The sequence below is a fragment of the Euleptes europaea genome, chromosome 14 (assembly GCF_029931775.1).
Source record: "Euleptes europaea isolate rEulEur1 chromosome 14, rEulEur1.hap1, whole genome shotgun sequence".
Classification (NCBI taxonomy): Eukaryota; Metazoa; Chordata; class Lepidosauria; order Squamata; family Sphaerodactylidae; genus Euleptes; species Euleptes europaea.
Genome location: NC_079325.1, coordinates 46689161 through 46713459, shown reverse-complemented (window position 1 = coordinate 46713459; position 24299 = coordinate 46689161).

The following is a 24299-nucleotide window of genomic DNA, read 5'->3' as shown; positions in this document are numbered from 1 at the left end:
CATAATAAGAAGAGCTGAAGGGAACTCTGAAGGGAACATTGCATTTACACACCTCATTGTGTAACCACCCTACACTAGCAAATTACATTGGAGACTGGCTTTCAAGTCACCAGCTTCTTTCAAAACAGGACTTTGAAAACCTCAGGTCCCCTGACTCTCTGGCGCTTTTGTGAAAATGGGTTATAAAACGCCTTCTTTTTTAAAAAAAAAAAGAAGAAGAAAAGAAGTGGGAGCGAGGAGGGAGAGCCTTAAAAGCATAAAGGCTATTTTATCTGTTACCCCCCTCTCCCTCCCTCTGTTTACAAGGAAAACCTCTGGGGCTGATGTTGATCCCTGTGGCGTCTGGGAGAAAGATTGAAGAGTGACGGTTGACAGGCAGTTCTGGAGTGGGTTTTGTTCTGTGTGGCTTTTGGATCGAGCGCGTCAGTTGCCCGTTGGGGGCTCAAAGCAGAACAGAGGGCAGGAGACCAAAGGAAGGTTTTCTTTTGACAGCTCTTCTGAAAAAGAATTGCTGGTGGAGAAGCCAACATGGTTGTGGAAGGCGAAGGGATTTGGCAAACTTTGAAGGCTGTCCGCTTAGCGTTTGGAGGAAACTCTTAGAGACGTGGTTCCTAGAGCACGGACTGAGCGCACATGGCGTAGCGACCTTATTGAAGTTAAGCATGTCTTTGTCTGATCAGTGTCAGGACGGGAAACAGCCTGGAAATCTCATCTGGGTCATCTTGAGTCCCCCAGAAGAAAGACGGCATGCAAATGAAATAAATGAATGAAAACCAAACTTTGAAACAGGAACTTTTAAGATCAGAAGATCGAAGAAATCAATCAAACGTATGAGTTTTAATGGATTAATTGGTAGAAATTTGCACATGGATACAAGCAAGGCATGACTGGGAAGGCAAACCTATCCTTTTCCTTTCGCTGCTTCTCCACTGCAACACAATGAACTGGTTAATTTTTTGGCAACCAGATGTAATGGGAACAAGAGGATTTTTGAGGGGGGAAGATGTGCAGCTCTATTGGGGACTCCTTCCTGAAAGCTGGGAAGCGCAAACATCAACCAGTTCTTCTGTGAACAGGGATCCGATTTTCCAGTGACCAGTTCAATATTTCGTCCGTCTATTCATTGGTGTTTGTCAGGTTGCTTCCTTAGGTTACCAACCTCCAGGTGGCACCTGGAGATCTCCCGCTGTTACAATTGATCTCCAGATAACCAAGATCAGTTCTCCTGGAGAAAATGGCTGCTTTGGAGGGTGGACTCCGGGGCATTATACCCTGCTGAGGTCCCTCCCCTCCCCAATCCCTGCCCTCCTTAGGCTCCACCCCAAAATCTCCAGGTATTACCCAATCCAGAGCTGGCAATGTTATTGTTTCCTCATATTCTTTTCCAACCGTGCAGTACAGGGCAATTGGCTTATCAAACATCTGCATTCTCACACAGCCTGATCAAGTTCCGCACGCCCCCAGTCTTTGGTGCGTAACTGCTCTTCTTAGTGGCAATCGTGTAAATAGACAACTAGATCACTCACAAATCATATAAATCAGTCCAAAATAAATGCAGTGTTTCAATAAAGTCCTCCTCTCACTGTCCTTCAGTGTCACTCCTCTGAAGATGCCTGCCACAGCTGCTGGCGAAACGTCAGGAAAGAAAATACCAAGACCATGGTCACACAGCCCGGATAACCTACAAGAACCAATCCTCCCCTTCAATGTTCTTCTGAGTAATCCCTAATAATGCCAATGACCACCCATCAGTCTGAATCAGCTGTGGTTTTGCACATGTGCAGTTTCAGGAAAACCAGATACGAACCAGTTTTGGCAGACTGCTCATGACTGTTCAGCAGAAACCAAACAGATCCGCCGATCAACTCACATCTGATCGACCCCTTCGAACACGGTAAATTCAACTATTGAATGCATTTGTAGCGAAGTGTGCAACATCCTTACCTGAAAGTTGTGCTGGTCTATACTTTGTTTCCCTCCGGAAAATGAAATATTAATATAAATCCTTCTAGACCTGAAATCCTAGGGCTAGTGCTCCCTTTATTTGGTTATGTGGCTAATGTGGACTGGTAAAACATTAATTCATTTCTGCAATAAATTCACAACATTCTCTCAGAGGGCCAAGTTACATATGTCTGGGTTCTATCATTGGCTCTCCCAATGTGTTTTTGGCCCTAAAATGCAGCCAATGGGAAGACCAATGTGAATTAGGGCCCTGATACTGAGGCAGAGAGGGAATTCTCCCGTAGACCTATTGCCCTAACTGAAAAATGCCTCCTCTGGTGTGTTTTTAGACCTAGTTGGATGTAAAAGAGAGACAGTGTGGTGTGGTGGTTAAAGTGTCGGACTAGGATGTGGGAAACCCAGGTTCGAATCCCCACTTTGCCATGGAAACTTGCTGGGTGACCTTGGGCCAGTTACACACTCTCAGCCTTGATCCTGACAAGTATTTGGATGAGAGACCTCCAAGGAATACTAGGGTCATGACACAAAGGGAGGCCATGGCAAACCAGCTCTGAACGTCAGGGAGAAGCTGGCTTCATGTGGAGGAGTGGGGAAACCAACCCGGTTCTCTAGATTAGCATCCCCACTCATGTGGAGGAGTGGGGAATCAAACCCGGTTGCCCAGATTAGAGTCCACCACTCCAAACCACCACTCTTAACCACTAAACCACACTGGCTCCTCCACATGAGGACCAAGAGCTACAAGTTGCCTATATGGTTCCTGCATCTTTCCCCTCAAAAGCAGCTCTGTGGAGCCTGCAGGAACTTGGAGCTTCTTCCAGCTGCTATTAAAGGTAAAGGTAGTCCCCTGTGCAAGCACCGGGTCACTCCTGACCCATGGGGTGACGTCACATCCCGACGTTTACTAGGCAGACTTTGTTTATGGGGTGGTTTGCCAGTGCCTTCCCCAGTAATCTTCCCTTTACCCCCAGCAAGCTGGGTACTCATTTTACCGACCTCGGAAGGATGGAAGGCTGAGTCGACTTTGAGCCCGCTACCTGAAACCGACTTCCGTCGGGATCCAACTCAGGTCGTGAGCAGAGCTTTGGACTGCAGTACTGCAGCTGACCACTCTGCGCCACGGGGCTCCAGCTGCTATTGACAAAGGAAAATTGTCCAGCTTTCACACCCATACATAGTAACAGGGAATATGATGGCATGAATTAACTTGATCTTGGTTGGCAGTGACACCTAGGGTTGCCAACCTCCAGGTGGTAGCTGGAGATCTCCTGCTATTACAATTGATCTCCAGCCGATAGAGATCAGTTCACCGGGAGAAAATGTCAACTTTGGCAATTGGACTCTGTGCCATTGCAGCTCCTCCCTAAACCCCACCCTCCTCAGACTCCACCCCCAAAATCTCCATTTATTTCCCAACCTGGAGCTGGCAAGCCTAGTGACACGGGTTTACACCACCGAAAATGGTGGTGTAGCCCGATGGAGCACTATGGAGCGGGGCTTTAAGGAAAGGGCAGGTTTTTGGCTTCAGCTCGGAGCTGGAAGTCGCTCTGGAGGTGGCACAGCAGTGCCACCTCCGAGCATCGCCTAACCATCGCCCCCTCCAGGAATGGGCTGTAAAGCAACAAAACCAGTTTTGAACCAGCTTCACTTCCTCATGTAGAAGTGCCTCCTGATACATCATTCTCTTGTCCCTTGTTTCAAGTCATGTTCTACTCCTTGGACTACTCCATCTGTTTATCGCCCAGCTGATTGTCCTAATGGCTGGCTGTAAACCTTCCTTCTCGGTTTCATCCCATCCCATTGAATTACTCCTCAGTGAACTATCCTGAAGAATTCCACCCCCGTCTTTCATGCTGACACCCTCCAAGTATTTACAGGCTGTTATTAAATCACCTCTTTAGTCCTCCTTTATCTCAGCTGTACATAATTAGTCCCTTTAATCCGTCCTCATAGGTCAATCCTTCTCTAAGCCTTTAATCATCTTTATCTCCTTTTCCTGGACCCATTCCAGAGGAGACTGATATCTTTTCCCCCAACCCTCTCGCCTGCTCTTTGCCATCTCTCTTCTGCCCAGCTCTGTAAATCAGGGCATACTCACCAACCACAGAAACACAACTGTGGTCTGGATAGGAGGGATACAGATAATGTCAGATAGATATCGGGATATTTGAAGGAAAATGGTAGTAGCGTTGCCGTTTTCCCACCTGGGGTGGGAGTTCTTCAAAGTGGACCCTTCCTACTGTCGCTCAGCTAGGCAGTGGGAGAAAAATGGAGGTGGAATGGGGGTGATTGCCAGCATCCCAATATGCCAATGGCATTTCTGGAACAGGATGTCAGTGCATCACCAGTGACATTCTAGTGTTTGGTCAAAACTCTATGGTTAAACTACAGAGTTTGGGCTGAATGCTACAGCAACACCAGCCACACTTCCACCCATGCCTGAAGTGATGTCAGCACATCACTGGTGACTGGGAGTTTGAGTGAAAACCGGCCCTTTGTGATTCAGCGCTTCTGGATGTAAACAGGAAATGATGTGTCGCCACATGCATGGGTTGACCGCCAACCCTTGGCTGGTCAGCAGGCAGCCAGGTGGATAGCAGGGGTTTGCTCGCCACCCCCTGGCACTTGGCAACCCTATATTGATAGCCAAAATGCTCTGTTAAGAATTATTATATGGGGGAATTGTAATGCCTGTATGTGTTCAGTTTGCATAATTACTCTTCTGGAAAAGCTAGGCCTAAAGTATAAAAGCAGGTTTGGAATACTGTGTATTCATAATGCACACATGGAAGCTTTGGGAAGGTTGGCATCGGGGGGCCATGAATCAGCCAGCTCACGCTGTCTGTGGCTGATACAGGCTTTCACCAGTAAGCAGCGTATCTTCGGAATTACCTTTCCGTTGAGGAATGTGGTATCTAGTTACTTCCAAGATCACAAGACCTAGAGCTTGCCTAGAAACAACATCAGGCAAAATCTATAGGATAGTCTAATCAAAGTAAAGTATATCCCTAAAGTGTGATTGGGGCTTTTCTATGTCAATCTGCGTGTCAATAGCCATGGGCCTGCCCCCATATGAAAGCATAAAGGTTTGATGCTTCCTTTGTCTCTCTGGTGAGTACCCTGCATCTTAATTGTGGGCTATTTCACCCCAGCTCTGTTGTTTAGCTAAATAAAGAACTGATTGTAACCTCCTCCTAATTGTCTTTATTGGACTCTATGAAACGATTAGGCTTTTCAGAATTAGCATTCAATAACCGGCACTGGACATAACCTGCAGGATCTAACCTATGTCTACGGGAGTCCAAACTGTGATTCAAAGAATACGCGGAGTCAATGGTCTTAGTTTCAAGGATTTACTTATTACTCGTATGTACACAGACACTCAAATAACATGTACACAATAACACAGAGAGCCTAGGAATTAAAGAGAGTAGTATAGAGACGTTTGCCAATGTAGCAGGCCCTCTGAAGACGGGTAATACTGCACCTGGTCCAGAAGCGGAGACGTCTGGGGTTCCATGGGCTAAGATACTGGAAAAGCGGAAAGAAGAAGAGGAGTTCCCGGGAGTCGACCAGCAAGGCGGGAGGGGAGCGTGGTCAGGCTGCACAAGGCCCAAACCAACAGAGTGACAGCAAGTATGCAAGAGGAAGACCTAAGGTAAGGTATGGACTACGGAGACCCCAGTTATACTCTCTCAGGGGGTGGGGGCTGATTGGATTATCCAGCTTCCCTGTGTGAGCAAAGGTGACAATAACACTAATAGTCGGTTGCCAGGGTGGGGCAAAAGGGCAATTGAGACAAACTATTCTACTACTACTGATTCGCACAATTCCAGGAGGACCGGGAGTTGTTCGTAGATGGAATTAATGAGCTGGAACAAAGACATGTACAGCTGGGTCCGGGGTGGGTCGCTTTGCATAGCCGGGTGAGCGATCCTCCGTTACTGCTATCTCGATGCTTTCCGATGGGCCATCACTCATGCAGATGATGCGGGGAGAGGGGGGATATTGGCGACGATTACGTGCTTGACAATTCCTTGCGAGGTGGCTTCTGCTGGAACGGGCACACAGGAAAATGGATTCCCTCTGGACCTGGCTGTGGTTCCTTGGCTGCCTGTTTCGCGGGACGGGATAGGAGCCCTTTCAGTGGCAATTCGGGCTGGCCATCATGTCTGGAAAGGTGGTGTCACACATCTGTTGGGGTTGCCATGACCAGTCCGGGAGATTGGCAACCCATTTACTTACAATATGCTTTGCCTGGTAACATCAGGGCCCTGCAGGACCTAAAAGAGTTCCACAGGGCCTGTAAGACAGCTTTCCCACCAGGCCTACAACTGAGGACAGCCACCGATATCAACTTTACTGGCTTCCCGCCCTTCCTTTCCTCTCTGAATATGGGAATTATAGAGTTTGAAGGGGTGCCACCTGTACAGTGCTTACAGTAGATGTGGGAATTAGTGCACCACCATTTTGGGTTTTTTTTAGAGTTTTACTCTTTGGTTTTATTAACGATTTTATGTGGTATTGAGTGTTATTCCTGATTTAAATGTTATTCCATGTTTTAAATGATGTTACCCACCCTGAGCCTGCTTGCTGGGGAGGGAGGGCTATAAATCTGTAAAGCAAACAAACTCAAATGAAGGAGAACAAGGTTAAGAAGTCACTAATGCAGAGTAAAATTACTGAAAAAACAAGCCACCTCCCCTTTTAAAAAAGCTTATACTGCAAGAAAAGAATATTACTTGTTGCCTGTGTATTTTATTACCATAGTTACAGCCCAAGTCACTTGTCAGATTCAATACTGTGTTAGAATACAGACCGCAGTAATGATAGCAGCCGGGAAGGGAGGGGAGAGAACTGGCAAGAAGTCAGGACAGGACCTTGATTTCCCCTGAAGCATCCTCCGAGGCAAATAGTATAGAGACAATTTCCATTAAACCACAAAATCTTGCAGTTTAGCCTAAAAAAAAAAAATTGTGGGAAAATCTCTCAATTTCTCAAGGTGAAATTTAACCCTTCTGTACCTTTCAGGCTTGTATAAACCTAGAAGGAATTGAAAGGGGATGCAAGCGAAAGATTCCATCAATAAATGGTCAAGATTTGTATGAAAATAACAGGTGGGGATACAAAAAAAAAGCTTAATGATTTTATTATTTGGCAGTTTATGAATTACAGTTTTCACATCTAAAGGGGACACTTAACATGTTGCATGTTGTTCAGCTTCCATTAAACAAGGCACCAAAAAACTGGGTTGTATTATTATTATTATTATTATTATTATTTCCAGCAAGCTGCAACCAAGTATCAGTGGTTTTCAAGGCAAAAGATGAGCAGAGGGTGTTTGTCATTGCCTTCCTCTGCATAGCAACCTGGACTCTTGCTCTTTTCTACTATTATGGAGTCAGTGTTAAGCTCACTGGCTCCCCCATTTATTTCAGTGAAGGACTCAGACATATGCTCAACTTCCTCCAATCGATAGAATTTTCAATAAAGTCTTAAATTTGGTTGAATTGTGCCCCCAAACGGACAGTGGGATCTTGAACGTGCAGCTCAGCTTTCTTAGCATGGAATAAACAGGGGGATCCCGAGGGTTAGCGGCTCGTTCCGTTCCGAGCCCTCTCTTTCTAATTACAGTTAATTGTATGCATGCTATGATGCCTCCCGGTCTTTAATGATCATCGCTAAGACGTTTTGTGTTTCTCCCCCGCCCCCCCTGCTATTAAAGGAAATACAATACTCCCTTTAGGGAAAGAGGCTTAGCTGCGCCTGACCCATGTTCCAAATCCCATCCTCAATTAAAAAGCAGCCCCGGACTCCCTTTTCCTCCCACTGTTTGCTTCTCTCTCCTCCAGGGACGTGCCTCCTGAAATGGTTCCCCAAGCCAAGGTTTTTGATGCCTGCAATCAGAGTTCCATTTAATGAAGAAAATCTGTCATTGCAAAACAGAGGTTATAGGCTTATTATATACCAAATTGCTGCCATCCCGAAAGCTCTCATTAGCTGAAGAAGCTTCAGCAAATACTGCAACATCTGTTGGGGCTTGGTAGAACATGGATGAATGTTGGGGGAATGCCATGGGTGTGAGTCCTCTCACCCTCATCTTCCAGCACATGGTGACTTAGGGTTGCCAACCTCCAGGTACTAGCTGGAGATCTCCTGCTATTACAACTGATCTCCAGCTGATAGAGATCCGTTCACCTGAAGAAAATGGCTGCTTTGGCAATTGGACTCTATGGTATTGAGGTTGCTTGCCTCCCCAAACCCCACCCTCCTCAGGCTCCACCCCAAAAACTTCCTGCTGGTGGTGAAGAGGGACCTGGCAACCCTATGGTGACTTCCAGTCATTGGAGAAGAAGAAGAAGAAGAGTTGGTTTTTATATGCCGATTTTCTCTACCTTTCAAGGAGAATTAAACCAGCTTACAATTGCCTTCCCTTCCTCTCCCCACAACAGACACTTGGTGAGGTAGGTGAGGCTGAGAGCTCAAAGAGAGCTGTGACTAGCCCAAGGTCACCCAGCTGGCTTCATGTGGAGGAGTGGGGAATCAAACCCAGTTCACCAGATTAAAGCCCACCACTCTTAACCACTACACCATGCCAGCTCTTACAGTTTCCTTGCCCAGGTTTCCTGGAAGTGCAACCCAGTGAAAAAAACTGGGCAGCAAAAATGACTTTCTCTACTGAGACCACATTGCTGATAAGGTCTGATGGAACATTGAGAAAGTGTGTGAAAGATTTATTCAGAGCTGGTATATATAAGGCTTTAGATTCTAAAAGATGTGGTAGTAACTTATGTATAGGTATCTATGCCCTGTTTGCATCAATGTATGTAGAACAAAGTGTGTTAGAAAAGTAGACAGAGAGAATGCCTCAGAAGAAGAAGAGTTGGTTTTTATACCCCGGTTTTCTCTACCTTTAAGAAGTCTCAAACCGGCTTACAATCCCCTTCCCTTCCCCTCCCCACAACAGACACCTTGGGAGGTAGGTGGGGCCGAGAGAGTTCAGAGAGAACTGTGACTAGCCCAAGTTCCCCCAGAAGGCATCATATGGAGGAGTGGGGAAACCAGCCTGGTTCACCGGATTAGAGTCAGCCGCTAATGTAGAGGATCAGGGAATCGAACCCAATTCTCCAGATCAGAATCCACTGCTCTTAACCACTATACCACGCTTGCTCTCAGGGATACAGGGGAAGACAGAGTGTGAGGGTAGAGCTACAGTAAGTGACAGAGCAGAGAAGCAGAGAGAGAGAGAGAGAGAGAGAGAGAGGGAGTTCAGGAGTTACAAGCAGATTTTCCTAATGAAAACTTTTCCTTATTACTGCTGCTTGGCTCTCAATTCATAGAATGATAGAATTGGAAGGGACCACCAGGGTCATCTAGTCCAACCACCTGCACAATGCAGGAAATTCACAACTACCTCCCCCCCACACACACACACACACCCCTAGCGACCAGAAGATGGCCAAGATGCCCTCCTTCTCATCATCTGCCTAAGATCACAGAATCAGCACTGCTAACAGATGGCCATCTAACCTCTTCCTAAACACCTCCAGGGAAGGAGCGCTTACCACCTCCCGAGGAAGCCTGTTCCACTGAGGAACCGCTCGAACTGTTAGAAAATTCTTCCTAATGTCTAGATGGAAACTTTTTTGATTTAATTTCAACCCATTGGTTCTGGTCCGACCTTCAGGGGCAACAGAAAACAACTCAGCACCATCCTCTATATGGCACCATTCTCTATATGGCACCATTCTCTATATTACCCCATTTGAAAACATGGTGGCAGCAGTTTAACATCGACAATGTTTCCCACACACTGTGGTCCTGATCTAAATTTGGCCTTACTCCTGAGAAGTGTGGAATTCCCAGGCCACGTCTGGTGACCCAACCAGGAGACACCTCCCAGGAGAAAGTGTATCATGTTGTTAGGCCCAGCGTTTCAGAATTCCCTAACTGCATTTCCCTTCAGTAGTTAGAAACTTTATGAACATACCGTGTCATCATGGCAACTCAGCCAATGGCTGAAAAGGTCTATCTGGCTAGCTGATGCTTATTGCCACCAATCTGTCTGTCTCGATCTCCGTCTCCAGCATTCTTTATCACAGCATACCCCCCTCTCTCTATTCAAATGCAAAGGAAACATGATGTAGAGCAACTGAATACTGTACAGGTCAGCAGTTTTAAACCAGCCAATGTTTTTGTTCCTATCAGGCAAATGAGAACAATTTAAATAGCTCACCAGGCTAAGGTCCAGCAGCCACCTGTCATTAAGGCTCAAAAATGACACACTGGAAGAGAACGTTCTGACCCTCAAGGCACAGAGATCTTTAATGAAGGCAAGCTGTTGAGCAAAGTCACACAACACAATGCAGGCAGATCATCTCATTATGGAACGCCGGACACAGCGGAATGACTCTTGCCCACTTTCACTTTGTGCAGGCTTGTCCATTAGAGAGGAGGAGAAGGATAGTTGGTTTTTATATGCCGACTTTCTCTACCACTTAAGGAAGAATCAAACCGGCTTACAATCACTTTCCCTTCCTCTCCCCACAACAGACACCCTGTGAGGTAGGTGGGGCTGAGAGAGCTCTAAGAGCTGTGACTAGCCCAGAGTCCACCGCTCCAAACCGTCGCTCTTAACCACAACACCAGGATCCGAGGAGCATGCCTATTATATTAGGTGCTGTGGAACACAGGCAGGGCAATGCTGCTGCTGTTGTCTTGTCCAGAAATGGCATCCCTAGCCACTTCCCTGGAGGTCCTCTGGCAGTCATGAGCAAACGGAGCCCAGCAGATCTCTGGGGCAGCTTGGTCCAGATCTTCAATGGCCACTGTGGTTGATGTCAGCTTAACAGTTGTCTCTTTTTACTCCACCACGAGCTGAAGGCAGTATGGGAGCAAACAATGGCCAAGCAAAACACCCCTCATTGGTGCTGATTGCCAGGGATGAGCTAAGGGTCCCCTGATGTGATGGTTCACTTCACTGAGCTTGGCTTCCTCCTGGGCTATTTTAACATCCAAGTTCCTATGTACAGGATTGTATATCCCCTCCCCTCTCCTGACTTGGGACACTCCCAGATTTCATGATCACACTACTCAATTTTTTTAAAAAAGTTTCTAACGTGGGTTCTTTCTCATTTTGATCTTTTCCCCTGATCATACTAACAAAATATTCATTGACATACTACTGTGAAAAATTACAGGATAGGGTTACTAGCTAGAGATCTCCTGCTATTACAACTGATCTCCAGTTGATAGAGATCAGTTCACCTGGAGAAAATGGGCTGTTTGGCAATTGGACTCTATGGCCTTTTATGCATGGGTTGGATCTCCCTGGTTGGACCTGGGTTCATTGCACATTAATTTAACCTGATTTGGGGGAAACTGTATGCATTAGCTTGAATGATTTGGGATGAAACTGTGTGCTAATCAAGCCATGAATACAGAAAAGCAGTCTCCCAAGCTCAAATCAAGTCCCACCCCTTTAAATGCTGCACTGTAATTGGCTGACTTCGCAGTGCTCACTGTGAGAGAAGATTTCCCTCCCTCCAAACCCAACTACTGCATAAAAAAGAATTTTCAAAACAAAAAAACAAAAAATGGAACAATCTGAAAAAAGAGGGAGGGGAGAAATCCAAGCCTCATTTTTAAAAAGCTTTTCTTTTGCTCAGAAAGAGCTCTGAGGTAGCAGGAAGCAGGAAGCACTTGAATCCCCACCTCTTTACACACTGCTTTGTGATTGGCTATGAGAAAAGCCAATCTTTTGTGTTTCCCCCTGTTTAGTCATCTGTGCACTGCTTTGAGCCGGGCTGAGCTGAGGGGAGAGGGAAAAGTCGGATTAACAGAGGAATGGGAAGACCAGGATTGGTTTTGCATTGGAATAGCATCGAGCTACCAAGAAATGGGATATCGTGCATACTGAAAAGTTAGATCCTGGCTGAAACAGGGAATAATGACCCAAGGCATTGAAGTCCCTCCCCTCCCCAGGCTCCAACCAAAAACCTCCCGCCGGTGATGGAGGAACCTAGCAACCCTAGCACAAGTGTATTTTAACCCTTTCCCCCAAGTTTTAATGTCTTCATGTTTATCATCCATTGAACTTGGGTTGGGGAGAAAGGCATCAACGAGTAAATAATAATTAACAGCTACTAATTGTTTTGAATACTGGAGAGGGGAGCTTTCTGTATGGTTCTGTTCGAGCAATGCTCTGAAAAGGTAAATACACATACAAACAACTCTGGCTGAAGGCTGAGGCCACCTTGAGAGCAATCACGGTGGAACTCAGAAGGAAGAAGAGAGGCTCTTCCAGTACCTTGTCAACTTCACTTTGCATCAAATCTGCTTCCGACGCCACAGAGTTATTAAAGTTGGGGGCTGTGGCGAGGAGCGCGCGTGTTTATGTCGAAACTGGGTCACTACTGGAGCTCTCAAGAGAAAAAACCCTGCCCTCGATAAAACACACCCACCTACATACATCCAAAGGTGCCTGCCAGCTAATTTTGACATCTTGCTCTCAGGGGACCGGACTTAGGGATGTTTTGTTAGGTGGCTCCTTTCCTGAGATAAATATCCTTTGATTGGCAGAACAGGGTGCAAAATTATAACTGAATTCTAGTGCTCATTGCCAGGTGGGTGGCCAGGGTCAGGGTGGGGAATCCGCAGAGGCCCCCTGCTCAACAGAGACCCTCTTGCTTTCCAGAAACACTTGGCATCTTCAGTTTCTTTGCACTAATCCCCCCCTGTGCAATGTACTCATTTCTCATCATATTTAAGCACCAGTAAATCAGCGTTTTATATTAATCCTACATTGCATGAATAAATGAGTTATGTTGTAGAAGGAAGGTGGAACAGAAATCTAGTCATAATTAAAAGTACTATTGGCGCAAATACCATATATATTGTGCGAGAGACATGCCTACGCAGTACAAACCTACATAAACAAACAGCAAGAAGCTGATGGATAAAACACCAATGGTGGAATATAAACAGATACAAATACTATATATTTTGTGCAAAAGACATGCCTATGCAGTGCAGCCCTACAAAAACCGACAGCAAGATGCTGATAGATAAAACACCTATGGTGGAAATATAAACAGATACAAAAAGAAGCAAAATATAAAATATCCATGCATCCCTAAATTTTCTTAATCCTTTATTGCTTGTAAGCATTGGTCATCACAACATAATTTCAAAACAAGTGTGACCAGGAGTCTGAGGCAGCCACTCTAAAGCTTAAACCAAGTTTGGCAGACCCACCAAAATAGATTACTGAAAACCAGGAGTTACACCAGGAATAGGGTTGCCAGGTCTGGATTAGGAAATACTTGGAGATTTGGGGGGTGGAGCCTGGGGAGGACAGGGCTTGGGGAGGGGAGGGACTTCAATGGCGTAGAATGCTATAGAGTCCCCCTTCCAAAGCAACAGTCTTCTCCAGGGGAACTTATCTCTGTCACTTGGAGATCAGTTCTAATAGAGGTGAGACAGGTAGCAACCAGAGGCAAAGCCTTTTCAGTAGTGGCACCATGCTTATGGAATGCCCCTCCCCTTGAGGCTCATCTGACACCTCTGTTGCTTTCTTTTTGGCACCACGGCAAAATGTTTCTGTTCACCCAGGTTTTCAGTTAAGAGTCAATTTTTAACACTATTTTCAAATGGAAATTATTGTTTCCAGCTGTCTGCGGTCTGTTTTGTTTTAATCTCTGTTTGTACACTGGGCTGGGTCTTTTTAATGCTGAATTTTTATCAGCATCATTTAATGTTTTATTTTTTGTTCATTTTATTTTGTAAGCCACCTCCAGCAAGTTCCTGGAGAGGCAGCATAAAAAGATTCTAAATAAATAAATAAGCATTCTTACACAAGAACGTAAGAAAGGCCATGTTGGATCAGACCAAGGCCCATCAAGTCCAGCAGTCTGTTCACACAGTGGCCAACCAGGTGCCTCTAGGAAGCCACTAACAAGACGACTGCAGCAGCACCATCCTGGCTGTGTTCCAAAGCACCTAATATAATAGGCATGCTCCTCTGATCCTGGAGAGAATGGGTATGCATCATGACTACCCATTTTGACTAGTAGCCATGAATAGCCCTCTCCTCCATGAACATGTCCACTCCCCTCATCAAGCCTTCCAAGTTGGCAGCCATCACCACATTCTGGGGCAGGGAGTTCCATAATTCTTAAATTAATTACTCTGCCATCTTAAAACAAGAAGTCAATGGCCTAAAGCAGGCCATAACTCTGTTTAGGATTAACTGTCTAGGGTCTGAAGATATCGACCACACAAAATTGCCATTTGATACATGCTAAACCTCTTCATGTTTGACAGCAGAGCACAAATTGTGGTCCAATCAGACCAAACTCTTGTAAGGGAGCTACAGAAAAGCAGCTCTCTTTGGGCCCATTATAAGCATAAAACATGATAGTCAATATCCTCCAACATGCCCAAGGGACACACAGGTAGCCCAAGACCTGCCACATCAAGGCATCACTGTTGGAGGCGATTTCCTTAGACTTCCACAATGGAGATAAGTCTTGGTCATCTTGCAGAGCATGGTAGCAATGGGGCATGGTCATGGTAAGAGCATAAGAACATAAGAAAGGCCATGCCGGATCAGGCCAAGGTCCATCAAGTCCAGCAGTCTGTTCACACAGTGGCCAGACAAATGCCTATAGGAAGCCCCCAAACAAGACAACTGCAGCAGCATTGCCCTGCCTGTGTTCCATAGCACCTAATATAATAGGCATGCTCCTCTGATCCTGGAGAGAAGAGATATGCATCATGACTAGTATCTGTTTTTACTAGTAGCCATGATTAGTAGGGTTGCCAGCTGCCAGGTAGTAGCAGGCGATCTCCTACTAATTCAACTGAACTCCAGCCAATAGAGATCAGATCACCTGGAGAAAAATGGCCGCTTTGGCAATTGAACTCTATGGCATTGAAGTCCCTCCCCTCCCCAAACCCTGCCATCCTCAGGCTCCGCCCCAAAAATCTCCCGCCGGTGGCAAAGAGGGAGCTGGCAACCCTAATGATTAGCCCTCTCCTCCATGAACATGTCCACTCCCCTCTTAGAGCCTTCCAAGTTGGCAGCCATCACCACATCCTGGGTACTACGTTTGGTTGCACCACAATGCATAAGACTAATCGTGTCCCTGATTGTCTCCATTTCAGCTTGACAAGGAAGGAGAAATATACCAGCCACCATTCCTGGTGATTACCTTCAGGGGAATGTCTAGCAAACAGAAAAAGCCACCTGTCTTTCTTCCATCCTAATTGGAATCCCCCTCTGTCGTCCTCTGGCTAATGTATTCAGCTATGAGTTTAGGGGATCTCGGAAGGCATAAATTGTCAGCTAGTTGGAAGAAAGCATTGATAGGGGCATTATGACTAATCTCCTGCTTTCAAGGCTGATCATTCCAAGGGACTTAAAGAATGTTTGAAATAAAGCAGGAGCCTTTTGTTTCATCAATACCATAGCGAAACGGCGCCTTCTTCTCAGTGGCTGAGAGCTTTAACCCTGCACAGGTAGAGTGGGGTAGGACTCAGCCAGTGATTCCAGCTGGATCTAGGGCTGCCAGGTCCCTCTTTGACACCAGCGGGAGGTTTTTGTGGCGGAGCCTGAGGAGGGTGGGGTTTGGCGAGGGACTTCAATGCCACAGAGTCCAATTGCCAAAACAGACATTTTTTCCAGGGGAACTGCTCTCTGTCTGCTGGAGGTCAGTTGCAATAGCAGATCTCCAGCTAGTACCTGGAGGCTGGCAACCCTAGTTGGATCGTATCCTCAGCCCCTTCCAGCAGACCATCTTTGACCCCAAGGATCCAAGCAATTCTGCTCACACTGCCAATACGCTTGGCTGGGGGGCTTTCCTGTTTCCAAGGCTGTCCAAAGCAAGTTGTAGTCCCAATGACAGTAACAGAGGAGAAGCCAACCCAAATATAGCTCAACAACTTAAAAAGCTATGCTCATGTATAAAGATTGTTTTTTGAGAAGTTCCATGGGGGTGGCGGGTATCACGGGGGAGTAAAACGTAATGTGAAGTCTATGTATTATTTGGAATGAGAATGTTAAGATATAAAGGGCATATAAACTGTATTACAGGCAGCAATGACAGATATGAATTACAGAATAAAAATATGAATATGTGAATGACAGCTGTACAGCAGGATAAAGCATGTTCTTCCTGGGTCCAGGGGAGGAACGTTGGCATGCTATAGCCTAAAAAGGCAAATGTGATCTTGGGTTGTATCAACAGAAATATAGTGTCCAGATCACGTGAAGTGACGGTATCGCTTTACTCTACTCTGGTTAGACCTCACCTAGAGTACGGTGTTGTTTTGGGCACTGCAATTTAAGATGGATGTAGACAAGCTGGAGCGTGTCCAGAAGAGGACAACAAAGATGGTGAGGGGCCTGGAGACCCAAGTCTTATGAAGAACGGTTGAAGGAGCTGGGTGTGTTTAGCTTGAAGAGGAGAAGACTGAGAGGGGATATGATAACCGTCTTCAAGTAATTTAAGGGGTGTCATATAGAGGATGATGCCAAGTTGTTTTCTGTTGCCCTAGAAGGTCGGACCAGAACCAATGGGTTGAAATTAAATCAAAAGAGTTTCCGTCTAAACATTAGGAAGAATTTCCTAACAGTTAGAGTGGTTCCTCAGTGGAACAGGCTTCCTCAGGAGGTGGTAAGCTCTCTTTCCCTGGAGGTTTTTAAACAGAGGCTAGACGACCTCTGTCAGCAATGCTGATTCTATGACCTTAGGCAGATCATGAGGGACTAGGGCTTTCTATTCGGTTCCATCCAACATGGAAAACAGCCTAATTTTCCCCGATTCGGCGGTTTCCAGTTCGGATAGAGCCAAAGTAAAAAAAGGCAGGAAAACGACGAGCCGAACTCAGCGAGTTCAGGTAGACGCCGGATAAATTCGTACAACTTCGGCGCCCCCGAATCAGCATTCTCCCGCGGCCAATGGTGGCCCAAGCTGGGTCTTTTTCTGGCCAATCAGAGCAGGGATTCTCCCTTTTGAATTGGCCAGAAGAGTATAAAAACTCCAGAGTCCCTCCCGTCCCGTCCCCTCCCGAGTTCATTTCCTTCCATTTTGGTGCTGCTGCTCCTGAGAGATCCTGAGCTGAGCTGCTTACTGGAATAGGATTGGATTTACTTCTCCTCCCTGCTCCTGCTGGAAGACATCCACACAGTTTGATTTTTTGGGTTTTTTCTCTATACCTTTTCTCCTGTGTGTTAGGGTCAGGGGAAGCAGAGTATGTGTGTGTGTGTGGGGGAAAGCAGTTTCTGTGGTTGGGGGGGGAAGCCAAAGGGGGGCTGTTGCCTGTTCTGCTGGGGGGGCCCCGCTCGCCTCTGTGGGAGTGTGCATTCTGCCTTTTTCTGCCCGTTGCCACCCTCGCCTGGAGTTGAGTCAGCGCGGTGGTGCGGCGTGAGTCTCCCTCTGCTCGGCACCCGCGCCTCCTCCTCTTCCTTGGATCGTTTGTTTGAGGTTGAGCCGAGAGCCATACTGGTTTGAGTGGGGGCTTTGCCTGTTCTGCCGGGGGTGTGTGTGCCCACTGGCCTCTGCAGGATTGTGCGTTCTACCTTTTTCTGCCTGTTGCCACCCTCACCTGGAGTTGAGTCAGTGCGGCGGTGCAGTGTGAGTTTCCCTCCTCTCAGCACACGCGCCTCCTCCTTGGTTCATTTGTTCGGGGTTGAGCTGAGCCGTACTGGTTTGAGAGGGGGTTGTTCTGCTGGGGGGGCTTGATTGCCTCTGTGGAGTGTGATTTGGGGGGGTTACCTATCGGGGGGGCTGATTGCCTCTTTGCGAATGAAATCTATCAATCCTGAAGATACACAATTTGCGCAGGTCACACTTACGCTAGTAGCGTTATAAGATGCACTTTGGCTGTGTTGAAATGAAAAGATAATTACCCATGCTAGTTACACTGTTTACTTATGCTTTGAGCGTTGCTGGATGCACTTTCTGTGTAGTTACATCGGCTCTTAGAAGCCACGGACTGGCTTCTACTGTGTGTGTGTGTGGGGGGGGGAAGCCAAAGGGGGTGACCTGTCCTGGTGGGGGGGCTTGATCTTCTCTTTGTGAGTGTGATTGTTGCTGTTTTCACTGGTTGCCACCTTCGCCTGGAGGTCAGTGTAGGTCGGTGAGTCTTTCTCTGGCTGCCCCAGAAACAATGGGAGATTTTGCCTTGGATTTGCCGTTCTCTGATGCACATTAAGGATTGCCAGCTCCTCTTCATTCCAATGGGCGGAGGGGGGGACCCCTTCCAGACCCCATAACTCAGGACCCCCTGACCCAATCTGCACCAAACTTGGGGGTTCTTGCAAGAAGGATCCCCTCAAGCTACACTGAAAGCTTGGGACCTCTAACTCAAAAAATGCCTCCCCCTGGAGCTGCGGAAAGCTGCGAATGTGCTTTAATGGCATTATTCGGCCAAATTTATTCGCAAATGATGAATTTCATGAGTTCCACGGATCCAAATTGGGGGAGTTAGGACTTTGGCATTTCCTGAATAAAAACGGGCCGAATTTTGCTGAATCCGAATTTTACCGAATTTTTTTTTCAACAGCCCTATGAGGGAGGGCGTCTTGGCCATCTTCTGGGCATGGAGTAGGGGTCACTGGGGGAATGTGGGGGAGGTAGTTGTGAATTTCCTGCATTGTGTAGGGGGTTGGACTAGATGGTTCTGGTGGTCCCTTCCAACTCTATGATTCTATTCTATGATCTCGTCAGATCTCAGAAGCTAAGCAGGGGTGATACTTGGATGGGAGACTAATGAGGAAGGCTGAGCAGAGGAAGGCAATGGCAAACCTCATCTCCTTCTCACTTCCCTTGAAAGCCCCTTGCTGGGAACACTATAAGTGGGTTGTGACTCGATGGCACTTACATAATGTAAGTAATTGGTCCTGAGGTCAGATAACTTTTTTCCTGGAATGTGGAAGAATGGCTGACTCATCCAGTGTTACAAAAGCCATCCAAACTGCATGAGAACTCAGGTTACAACAAACATCTGCCCATTTCAGCTTTTGGTGAAACTTGTGCTTTCGGACAGGGAGGGGGCTGAAATATTTCATGACAATTTTATGATCAAGAGAACAGGATTCACAAGAAGAGACAAAGGTTTCAAAGCACACACACACCAAACCAAAAAACACACAAACACAAAAACCAACAACCCAAATTAAAAGCTTGGATTAATAGAAATTTTTTATTAAATAGGGGTGATTTGGAATTTCTCATCCCTTCTGTTTCAACTCAGAAATCTTTGTTTTTATTTCACTTCTCTGAAAGTTTGCAAAAATACAGATTCTAGGAACACTCCAACTTGTAGCAACCACAGTTTCCCATTTAAGGAAGCAGCAGCCAGTGGGGTTCCAAGTTGTGGCCCCCGAAGCTCATTATATCACCTCCCTAGTATGTGAGCATTCCTATATGAGACTTTTTGATATGGGACATGTTAGGGTGGTGGCTGGAGATCTCCTGCTATTACAACTGATCTCCAGGTGACAGTGATCCGTTCACCTGGAGAAAATGGCCCCTTTGGAAGATGGACTCTATAGCATTATACCCTATATGACAGAGAGACAGCATGGTGTAGTGGTTGAGTGGTGGTTTGAAGCGGTGGACTCTGCTCTGGAGAACTGAGTTTGATTCCCCACTCCTCCACATGAGCGGCAGAGGCTAATCTGATGAACTGGGTTGGTTTCCCCTCTCCTACACATGAAGCCAGCTGGGTAACCTTGGGCTAGTCACAGCGCTCTTAGAGCTCTCTCATCCTCACCTACCTCACAGGGTGTCTGTTGTGGGGAGGGGAAGGGAAGGTGATTGTAAGCCGGTTTGAGTCTCCCTGAAGTGGTAGAGAAAGTCGGCATATAAAAACCAACTCTTCTTCTACCCCACTGAAGTCCCTCCCTTCCCCAAACCAAGCTCTTCTCAGGCTCCACCCCAAAAAAAAAAATCTCCAAGTATTTCCCAACCCAGATCTGGCAACCCTAGGGCATGGCATTCTTTACCTGCTTTGTGGCACAGTGCCATGCTAGGACCAGCAGTACTATGCCATTCTTCTGAACCTATAATAGGCCCCTTAGTTGGGTATTGCATTGCACAATCCACCCCTTAATTGTGTATTTTGTTACACAGCCCAGCCCTCAGTGGCTTCTTTTGTTACACAACCCAGCCCCAGTGATTCCACACAAATCAACTCGGCATTCAACAAACATTTGCCATATAAACAACGCGTCCCCTCTAAACTCTGATTATCATTCCCCCAGCTGCTTGCCAGCATTCCCAAACCCATTATTATAAAGATAATAAAGAAATAGTCTTAGGACATTGTGATCTGAGGCAGAAATCTATTTACTCTGAGAACTGCTTGTCAAGAAGACTCGGGGAGAGGGAGAAAAGAGAGTGTTGCCATTCTTCTGCCGCTACATCCAAAAGCGGATGCCTGATTCCTCCACCACCACCCCCACTTTACTTTCTATTTTCTAATTTCAAATCGTCGCTGCTGAAATCCAGACTAATACTGACTTTGGACAATGCTGCCTTGGCAGATTTGGCCCAGCTAGCCTTGAGGAATGCCCTTGTTTATGGTCCTAGGTGCAGAATAGCGACTCCTCTTCACATACTTTACCACTCCAGGGTGAAATGGTGGATTTGTTTCAGTCTTTAGACGATTTTGCTCTCATGAGTGGTCAGTAAAATTCTAATACCAGGAGGAACGTTTCATCCCAGAAGCTGCCTAGTGTAAAAGGCAACCCCATTGTGTCTCAGACCTTAGAATCATAGAGCTGGAAGGGAGCACCAGGGTCATCGAGTCCAATCCTCTGCACAATGCAGGAAATGCACAACTACCTCCCCAGTGACCCCTACTCCATGCCCAGAAGATGGCCAAGATGCCCTGCTCTCATGATCTTCCATTGAACCTTATTTGTTCAAATCAACTGTTACTGAGAGCCAGCATGGTGTCGTTGTTAAGAGGGGTGGACTGTACTGTGGAGAACCAGGTTGGTTTCCCCTCTCCTACACATGAAGCCAGCTGGGTGACCTTGGGCTAGTCACAGTTCTCTCCCAACTCTCTCAGCCCCACCTACCTCACAAGGTGTCTGTTGTGGGGAGGGGGAGGGAAGGAGATTGCTAGCCGATTTGATTCTCCTTAAAAGGTACAGAAAGTCGGCATATAAAAACCAACTCTTCTTCTTCTACTACTGACAACTCTCCACGAATTTCCCCACCTGGAGCTGGCAACTCTACCATTTACAATCCTGATCTCATGTATTTAGAAGGAATTCCATTTAGGATTGCACTGTGCGAGAGGTAGAAGTAACCCATGCAAATGTCATCCTTTGCTGCTGTCCTTTGTCCAGCTTGAGGCTAAGGTCCAGGAGTCTGTGTAGGAGTCTACGCCAGCCAAAACACTAAAACATAGATGCCATTCCAGCAAAGGCCCAGGTTGAACAGAGGCCTTAAATACTCTTGCAAGGAGGTGGAGCTACAGACCCCTCCCCTCCAAGAGAAGGTGATTGGTATTTAAAGGTGTCATGCCTGGTTACAGTGCCAACTACTGTGACAAGGCTGAGATGCGTCAGAGCTGAGAGCCTTGAGGGATTGGGAGGTGGGAGGTTTTTGGGGCAGAGCCTGAGGAGGGCAGGGCTTGGGGAGGGGAGGGGAGGGACTTCAACATCATAGACTCCAATGACCATTTTCTCCAGCTGAACTGATCTATATCGGCTAGAAGTCAGTTGTAATAGCAGGAGATCTCCTGCTAGTACCTGGAGGTTGGCAACCCTAATGGGGAGAGACCTCTGGTTCAGCCGCAGGCTGTGGTGGTAGGTTCATGGTCCAAATTCAAATCCGAAAGCAGGGCCGTATCCTAGGGTGAGTGGGCTCCTCATCCTGTGACCCAACTTTCTACATTCAGGGAGCTTTTGCCGTGAGGGATATTCAACTATGCAATATCCCACCTGTAGTCTGAAACAGCCAGAGTTCACCAGGCGATTACTGCATGTTTGAACAACCACATGATGAGCATTTTAGAGTCTAGCACATCGTACCCATCATGCATTATAGTGGTCAGGCCATATGGCTAGGAACTGGAAGACCCAGGTTCAAATCCGCACTGTCATGGAAGCTGACAGTTGGGTCAGTCTTTCTCTCTTGGCCTAACATAACTCACAGGGTTAGGATAAAATGGAGAAGAGGAGAACAAGGTTGTAAGTCACTTTGGATACCTTTCAGGGAGAAAAGCAGGGTATAAATATCTAAATAAATAAATAAAATGTTCAGGGGAATTAACATGCATTGGACCAGATTCGTGCACAGATTAAGGTGAAAGTTATTTCAGGCTGCAGGAAAGTATTTACTTTCTCTGTCACTTAAGGGAGAATCAAACCGGCTTACAATCACCTTCCCTTCCCCTCCCCACAACAGACACCCTGTGAGGTAGATGAGGCTGAGAGAGAATGACTTACCCAGGGTCACCCAGCTGGCTTTGTGTGTAGGAGAGGGGAAACAAATCCAGTTCACCAGATTAGCCTCCGCCGCTCACGTGGAGGAGTGGGGAATCAAACCCGGTTCTCCAGATCAGACTCCAGCGCTCCAAACCACTGCTGTTAACCACTATACCACACTGGCTCTGGATCAGTTCACCTGGATAAAATGGCCACTTTGGTAGGTTGTCTTTATGGGATTATACCCCATTGAAGTCCCTCTCCCACCTAAACCCTGCACTCCTCAGGCTCCACCCCCAAATTTCCAGGTATTTCCCAACCTAGAACTGGCAACCCTAGGTGAATGAGAACTAGGGTTGCCAGCTCCAAGTTGGGCAATACCTGGAGATTTTGGGGGTGGAGCCTGAGGAGGGTGGGGTTTGGGGAGGGGAGGATCTTCAATGCCATAGAGTCCAATTACCAAAGTGGCCATTCTCTCCAGGGGAACTCATCTCTGTTGCCTGGAAATAAGTTGTAATAGCGAGATATCTCCAGCCACCACCTGGAGGTTCAGTATAGGAATAGCTATGAGCAATGCCAACAATATTCTGGCTATATATTCACAGTACGTGGTAATATACCCACCAATGACATATATTCCCAACAAGCATATGTATTTATTTCTTTTCCATGTAAAATTTCCCCAAAGCACAAGTTCACAACAATTCCTATGTAAGGTAAGTATGGAATAAAGTCAATTGAAATGTCTTTAAAGATGTACTTCTTTTCTTTGCAGCAGTTGATTAATTGCAGGAGAAGACGATCGTTTCAAGGCACACAGCCCAATTCTTCCTCAGTTCTTCCTATGTAATACAATAAATAAAACTCTTTCATAGTCACAAATGTCTTTAAAACCCATTTCATATCAAACCACAACAAATACTACTCCTAACATAGTTGGTAATAAATATATACAAAAGTCCATCATATACTTACAAATTATATTGCGTGCAATTATTCATCATCATCCATAGTCTCAGGTTTCAACCGAATAACCCATTTATGAATAAAATATACTATACTTCCCCAACAGAGGTAAGTAGAAGGATACCATCCATTACAGGTAAGGATCCTAGTGGCATTATTACAACAGTGTAATCTAGTTACCTAAATAGCTCTCTAGTGTCAACTCCTTACTACAGCTGATGTACATTACAACTGAGCCAGATTCTTAAAGTGACAGTCACTATTTACAGCAACCATTACAGGAAACAGGACAGGTCGTTCTCTAAATTTAAACCATGAGGGGCCATGGTATTCAGAACATGTATAAAGTATGCTTCCTTGCGTCTAAGAATTCTCTCATTATCACTCCTGTTAAATCTATTGGACTGCAGATGCCAAATTACAAAGAATCTTAACTCATTTTCATTGTGTTTCAGCTTTAAAAAATGGTCGACCACCGGAGCTGTAGTTATCCCTGCCCTAATCCTAGACCTATGTTCTAAAATACGTGCTTTTATTGGCCGTACACTAGAGCCAACATAAATAAGTTGGCAGGGACAAATGAGGCAATAAATACAATATTTGGTATTGCAATTAGAGAATGAGCGTAGTTTAAAATTAAAATCCGAGTCAGTTCTTTTAAATTCTTTTACCTCCAACGCCAAATTGCATGCGAGACACTGATGGCACTTAAAATGTCCCACAACAGACTGTCTTTTGGTCTCCTTATATATATCAGAATGTACTAGCCTGTCTTTCAATGAATTAGTTTTTTTATAGCCTATTTTGGGAGGTACAGCGCACCCTGGGATATCGGACAACAGATGCCAATGTTTTTTTATAATTCCTGCAACATGCGCTGACAAGTGGCTGTGCTGTAAAGCAAAAGCCAAAGGTTTAT